Raw genomic sequence first — 7042 nt, forward strand, 5'->3', positions numbered from 1 at the left:
CAACCAAATCAATTTTACAACCAGTCCAAAGGCAAATTCAAATTTTTTGTTCAGCATGATTTTTCCTTAGCTCTGAGTATCAATTGCATGGCATACATCACAGTTGAAGCAGCAAATTGATTGTTCTACTGTAACAGAAACACACACAAGTAACCTGTGTGTTTTAATGATTCCCATAAGGATTTACTGGAGAAAAAAAGAGTAAACTCTCAAGTCTCATATCACTTTCATATCACTACACGAGATAAGTGGCTGGTCAAAACAATTATAGCATTTAAAAGGTCTCCTTTTTGCCTGCTTTGTGATAACAGGTTTATATTTAGCTATGATTCATTATGTGCCAAAGGAATTTTCTAATAAAGTGGAAAGGACTTTGGCATCATCATCACATGTAAATGTTTTAGAAGACTGTTTGGAAGAGTCCATACTAGATGAAAGCCTTGTATCACCTTCAGGGCCCAGAGAGCATAGGCCAAAGACAGGATACAACTGACGGACGTAGATTTGAGGTCTTAAAAGTGATGCCTTAAACCTGTATTCATTTTACTGGTTAACAGTGGGCGAATCATCTTGTTCCAAAAAGATTTTCAGTTGTATAAAAAAACAATCTACCGCTCTCTTCATCTTTGAGCTAGGTAAACAATTTTCTGGTGACGTTTGGGCTCAATCACTAATATTGGGTCATGTTGACTAAAACCTGCTTTTAATTTTGTAAATTATAGTCCATCAGTGCAGGATAAACCTGGGTGCACTCACTGGTTGACAATTGTAAGATTGTTAGCCATTAGGTTTAAACGTGCTAACATATCCCCACATTAAAAGGGGATCTTTTAAATAAATTTATGTTATCTTTGTTTTTTTGATTCAAAATGGGGAATGAATAACAAATAAACAAATCCACTAGCATTATGCCTTAACTGTTAATGTTATTATTAGTTATAAGGCAAGCTAGGCTGATGAGTTACTGATCTTCTGTGTCTAATATACTAATAAACTGATACTCGGAGATACTAATATATTCTTGTCATATATCGTACACTTGATTTTGTGTTAATCTCAGAGATACTCATTTATGCTGCCAGATTGCAGCAGTGTGTTGTGTCTCATTGGCAGCACAATCTCAGACTGTGACCTGACGGCAGTCTGCTTAGACGCACTCTGACGTCCTGACCTGTATAATGAGATTAAAGGAGATCACAGGATGACTCAGAAGTGTCAACACAAGCACAGATGCCAGAGCAGCTCTGTGAAGTCAGGTGTTGTGTATATATATATATGCAATTGGGTGAATAAGTATTTAGACAGTGAGACAATATTTGTGTAATTTCCCCTTTGTACAGCACCACAGTGGTAATTGTAACAGTGTAATTACAGCTGCTGTTTACGTAATCCCCCATTTTCACAGAATGACGGCACATTTTTATGTCCAGCTTAGTTCAGAAAAAAACTTTCTGTGAATAGAAAAATACACATCCCACTAAAAATAGTGTTCAGGATTGAAAAGAATACTTTCATGAAGCTTCTACTTCAAGGCAGTAAAATGCTTTTTAACCAGGCTCCAGACATTTTCCCCTCATTGCACAGTCTAATCAGTCCAAAGGTTGCTTTCATAGACATTTGGTTTGCAAGCAGACATTACTAAATGGAGGAAAACGAAGGATTTGGTTAGTGTGACCCAATAGTACATGTGGAAATGTTGCACAGGCATTTTGCAGGAAACTTTAGGACTTCGTGAGGACCACATACTGTTTCTGTGGGCTTAAGTTAATATCTTTTCCAGGTCTTGAGGCTGTAATCAGGACAGTATTTTACTCTTTGCACTACAGAGTTTCCTTTCAAATCCTCTACAGGGCTGGTGAATGATGTAAGTTATTCCAAAAACCTACAAAGTGAAGCCCTTTGTGGATTGGTCAGAAAGTTAAAGTGAGGTTTAGCAGCAACCTTGAATGATGACATAATCTCCAGTTATTTTCATACATTGCAGTTTTCCTTATAGTTGTGCCCTGAATGTGAACTTCCAGTAGGCATGCAGGGAGGCCTCACGTCCTTTGCAGCCCCATGCCTGTCAGGCAGGAAGTGGGCACACATGGGGACAAATTAATTTTCAGCAGATGTTTATCAGCTTCTTCAAAATCACAAGATCAAAAACAAAAAAACATTAAAGCAACATTTATACCAAACTACTTCCATGCACTCCAGCTATTCATTTCTTGTAATTTTTTTTTTCCACAAACTGCCCATGATTCTCCCCTCTCCTTCTCCTCTTCCTGTAATGTCTGTATCTCGCTTTGTCTGGACTTTCCGTTAGCACGTCTGTGTACCAGTGTGGCCTCTCCCCCACATTTCCAAGGCCTTACCAAAAACAAGGAGCATAATTGTTACTGGCCACCCACAAGATACAGCACAGTGTTAAGCGCCTTGGTGCCTGCGTGGATCGCTGTATCTGGCTTTGTTATTTCTCTTCATTTCTTTTGCTTTTCGTTGTGCACAGATCAGCTGACAGACTGACAGTTTTAGAGTTTCTGTGTATGTTTCTGCAGCAGTTGAGAATAAGAAAAGAATTTTCAGTTTTTTCACAAGAATGGACTACACTCCACTGTAAAATGTAATATTGCGTTTAATTAAAAATATTAAATAGGCTGAACTTAGTTTTTATCAATTTCTTATTAGAACTAGATTTTAATAAGTTACCAGTGCATTTTATGCAAAAACGCTGATAGCAATTTATTTGAGTTGTCTTAACTTAGAAAAACTAAGTAAGCTGGAAGTTTTGCTTCTCAGTGCGGAAGGATGAAAGATGCGTTTTGAAAATGCCTCTCGGATCAGTCCGCATGTTCATGGTGCCAGCATTTGTTATGGAATATGCTGAGCAAACCTGGAAAAGCGTCAGCTCAAGATATTATTGTTGTCATTGCTGTGAATCTTTACCTGATACACTGATTTGGTGAGTAAATGTTTACTCTTATTCAAACTGATTTTGTGGCTTCTCTTAGTTTAGCACCAGGTTTATAATCTTGCTAGCTAGTTAGTGTTAGCCTAGCCTTGCTGCTGCCGCTGGGCTCATGTTACTTAAAAATTAACACCACAGCCTTAAAAACCTTACATAAAAATATGTCGGTGAAATTTTCTGTTGATTGTTTGAAATAAAAAAAGTGAGATAAGAGCCCAGACAAAATTCTTCGGGAGGTGCAGCCGTTAGGGGTGGGGTGTATTTTCAATCCATAGCCATAACTAACTAACTAACTAATTTTTATTTATATCTCACGTTTAACCTGAGTAGCAAAAGACCGCAGGGGGTTGAAAACAATAAGCCAGGAGTTAGCTGTGTTCGTGGACTCTTATCAAGCCTTGACCTCCCGGTCAGCTATCGCGCTGGTGGATAACAGCTCTCCGAAAACGTGGAAGCACTTTTGGAAATATGTGATATTTTGATAAATTCAGTAGATATTTGAGAATTACACAGCTACATTCTCGGCTGAAAATATCTTAAAAGGTTATTTCGTGACCCAGAAAGGGTAGTCTGGGGAAAAGGAGGATCGCATTTGTCTACCACGGTTGTTGGAGCCTGTGCGTACTTGTAAGCACGGCAATGGCGGAGGAGTGCGGCTAAAAAACGTATTACTTTTTCTGGGTCACAAAATAAAAATTTAAGATATTTTCAGGCGAGAATGTAGCTGTGTAAAGTTCAAATATCTGTTTGATTTATCAAGACATCACATATTTGCAAAAATGCTCCGACGTTTTCGGAGATGTCCATTTTTTTCATGCTTTGTGGCAGCTTTTGAACATCTGTGGCATCTATTAATGTCAAATCTAGCCTTTATTTAACAACATAAGCAAACTCTATGTTACAATGATTGCACAGCCATTAAGGATGCATACCATTTGGTGTAGTGCATGGTACCTGCGGTGTTTGTTTACATAGCTTCATTTCAGATTAGACAGTGTGACTTGCAACAAAACATGCAGATAATTTAATTAACTTAAAGCTCAGGTGAGACCACAGAATCCAACCTGACTGCTGCCTAGAGCTAAAACGATTGCAACACAACTAGGCACCTTTTACAGGAAGAGTGAGGTTACACAACCTACTGCCAGAACCAGTTTTATTACATTATTGCATACTGAAACAAAGCAAGATAAAACAAGAATGGGACTACTTAGTATGACTAAGAAATTCCAGTGAAAGAATGGAACTAAATGTTCAGATCTGCATTTACATTAAATCCACAGGCATGGAGAGCCTTGTAATTTAGGTTTGACTTTAAAGTGAGGCGTGTTACCACAATACATTAAAAAAAAAGTCAATTAAAGGTTTGTTCTTGTGAGCGCTTGCTGACTGGCTGTTCACTGACAAGAATCACTGATGTGATCCTACTCCTGCATTCCAGGCAAGCCGTGTCAACTTGTAGATGAATGTACTCAAGATTAAATCTTAATCGCTTTTAGTGGACACCACTCAGTGAATTTGTAGCTGCAAATTCAAAGACTGTATATAAAAGATGACAGTGTCCACTGTATTTGAAGTCTCATAAAATAAGCATTTTTGTCTCCATCATGTTGAATTTTTGGAGCCAGAAAATACCATGTTTGGATAAAGTATTGGTCCATATATGATATGGCCCTGCCCTTTGTGCGGATTGGTGCTGCCGGTGCAATGATGCGGATGCTATACCGGTCTGTTGTGGTGAAGAGAGAGCTGAGTGTAAAAGTGAAGCTCTCAATTTACCGGTCGATCTATATCCCTACCCTCACCTATAGTCACGAGCTGTGGGTAGTGACCGAAAGAACGAGATCACGGATACAAGGATGGAAATTGGCTTCCCCCGAAGGGTGGCTGCCCTCTCCCTTAGACATAGGGCGAGAATTTCAGCCATTTGGGAGGGGCTCAGAGAAAGGAGCCAGTTGAGGTGGTTCAGGCATCAGACAAGGATGCCTCCTGGGCACCTGTACGCTGGAGAGATTATATCTCTTGGCTGGCCTGGACAAGCTAGAGGAGGTGGCTGGGGAGAGGAAGGTCTGGGCTGCTGCACCTGCGACCTGGCCTCGGATAAGTGTAAGAAAATGGATGGATGGACCATTATGCAGAAGGTGCGACGTGTTTTTGTTTTATGTATTAATACAAGACTATGCACGAAGACAACACAGTCAGCTTTGGTGGGTTACACTTTTACTCACTGATTAGCTTCGGACAACCAGCCAGACTGTGGTTTGGGGTAAAACATGTCCTTATAACAGTAAGCTTCATTGTTGAGACAAGTCGGCAGTTATATGTGTCATTATTGGCATAGCTGAGTGAATCATGCGCAGCAGCCCAATAACTTGTGCCTAACTTAGTCTCACTGTCAGCTTTGACATAACATTGTTATTTGGACCAGGAATGAGAACAGTCTGGTAAAACCTGAGAGCTGTTCTTGATTTCCAGAATACAAAAAGTCGCAATAAAAGGACGTTTCTTATTTTAAACATGTCAAATTTACAAAATTACCACAACCAATTAAGAAATAATTTCAAATTTAAATTTCAAAATCCAGTGTAATAAAAACATTATTATCATGCCTTTGGCTTTGAACATATTTATGCTCTACTTGCCCACTTGTCAGTGGGTTGTTTCAGCTTGTTCTCTGCTGACTCATCAATTTTTCTTCTTTCAGGGTTGAGTTGCTCGGCGTTTGTTCGCATGGTGGTGTGAGGACTGAGACCTCGAAAAAGAAAAAAAAGAAAAAAAGAGTGTAGGTATTGTCACTGCAAGATTTTTTTTATGCGTCCTGGGTTGGCCTGAAGCTCTGCGGACAGGCTGCTGCATCAGCACATTTCACTCCTTTGATCCTTTCGCAGAAAAAGTGCCAGACTGAAGAGAAGGCTTAAAGCTTTACACTTCATGCGTCACAGTTTTACTATTTAGTCTATGAAACTTAGGATGAAAGTACAAAACGTTGCATAAATAATAAGCCACCTACTGAGGCCTGCAGAATCACACCGAGTTGGCATGTAATAAATTTAAAGAAAAATGGCACTATTGTACATCTAATTGATTTTCACATCTCCGCTGACCCTGTAAGAGTTGGAGTTGGTGCTGTGAAGCCTTGGTTGTTTGGTGAAGTTGGACAACTGGCACCAGGATCTAGAAGTGGATTTCATACCTAACTGCACACACTGTACTACTGAGGGCCAAATTTACTAAGCAGGTCAAATTACTGAGATGCCTGGTTGGATGAGAGCAGAAGGTGTTGCATGTAATCTAGTAACAATGTGTAAATTTATGACCACTGTCACAGCCAGTTCATTTCAATAATGACCAGCACAGTTCACACAAAGAGGAATGCAAATTATTGAGTTAAGAAGACCCAACAAGAACGCAAGCAATATAGAACAAAAGCGTAGAGCAGGCCATCAACTAATCGGAAGGTTGGTGGTTTGATCCCTGGCTGCTCCAGTTTGCATGTCAAATATTCTTGGGCAAGTTACTAACCCAAAGTTGCTCTCCGATACATCCATCGGAGTATGAATGTTAGATAGAAAGCACTTATGTATAGAAAAAAGTGCTTGTATGAATGCACAGGTAGAGTAGAAGACTACAATATGAGAACCAGGACATTTACCGTTTGTAAAAATGTAATTAAAAACCTGAAACACTACAAACTCCTCTGTTGAGCGTGAAAGGTAAGTTTATGGTATGTAATATATCCATGGCTACTACGAATCTTGTTTTGGGCAAATATTCTTCCCTTTCATCCATCGCTCTATGTTACTTTCTACATTGTTTCATAAAAAGTAGTACTGAGACCAGAAACATGTTGGGGCTCTGCTCTAAACATGGTAATGAGGATACAGAGAGCTATAGTCTTTGGCAAAGCACTCACAGCTTTAAACAGTCTTGCGTCCTAGTGCTAATAAATTCAACAATCATAATACAGTTCTGTCAGGAGAAAAATATAACATGGTTTTCTTTGGTGTGGGTTCATCTTTCCCCACAAAATGTTTTGCAATCTGAGAGGGAAAATCCTACAAATACATATTCAGTATTGACAGCTGTAGAAAT

At 39.3% G+C, this 7042-nt stretch overlaps 1 protein-coding gene across 1 annotated transcript in view; it reads right to left on the bottom strand.

The window, feature by feature from the left end:
* LOC146495880 (uncharacterized) overlaps nt 1–7042 on the bottom strand; it is a 188366-nt gene that overhangs the window by 126687 nt on the left and 54637 nt on the right. The window lies entirely within an intron of this gene.

The sequence above is a fragment of the Neolamprologus multifasciatus genome, chromosome 19 (assembly GCF_963576455.1).
Source record: "Neolamprologus multifasciatus chromosome 19, fNeoMul1.2, whole genome shotgun sequence".
Lineage (NCBI taxonomy): Eukaryota > Metazoa > Chordata > Actinopteri > Cichliformes > Cichlidae > Neolamprologus > Neolamprologus multifasciatus.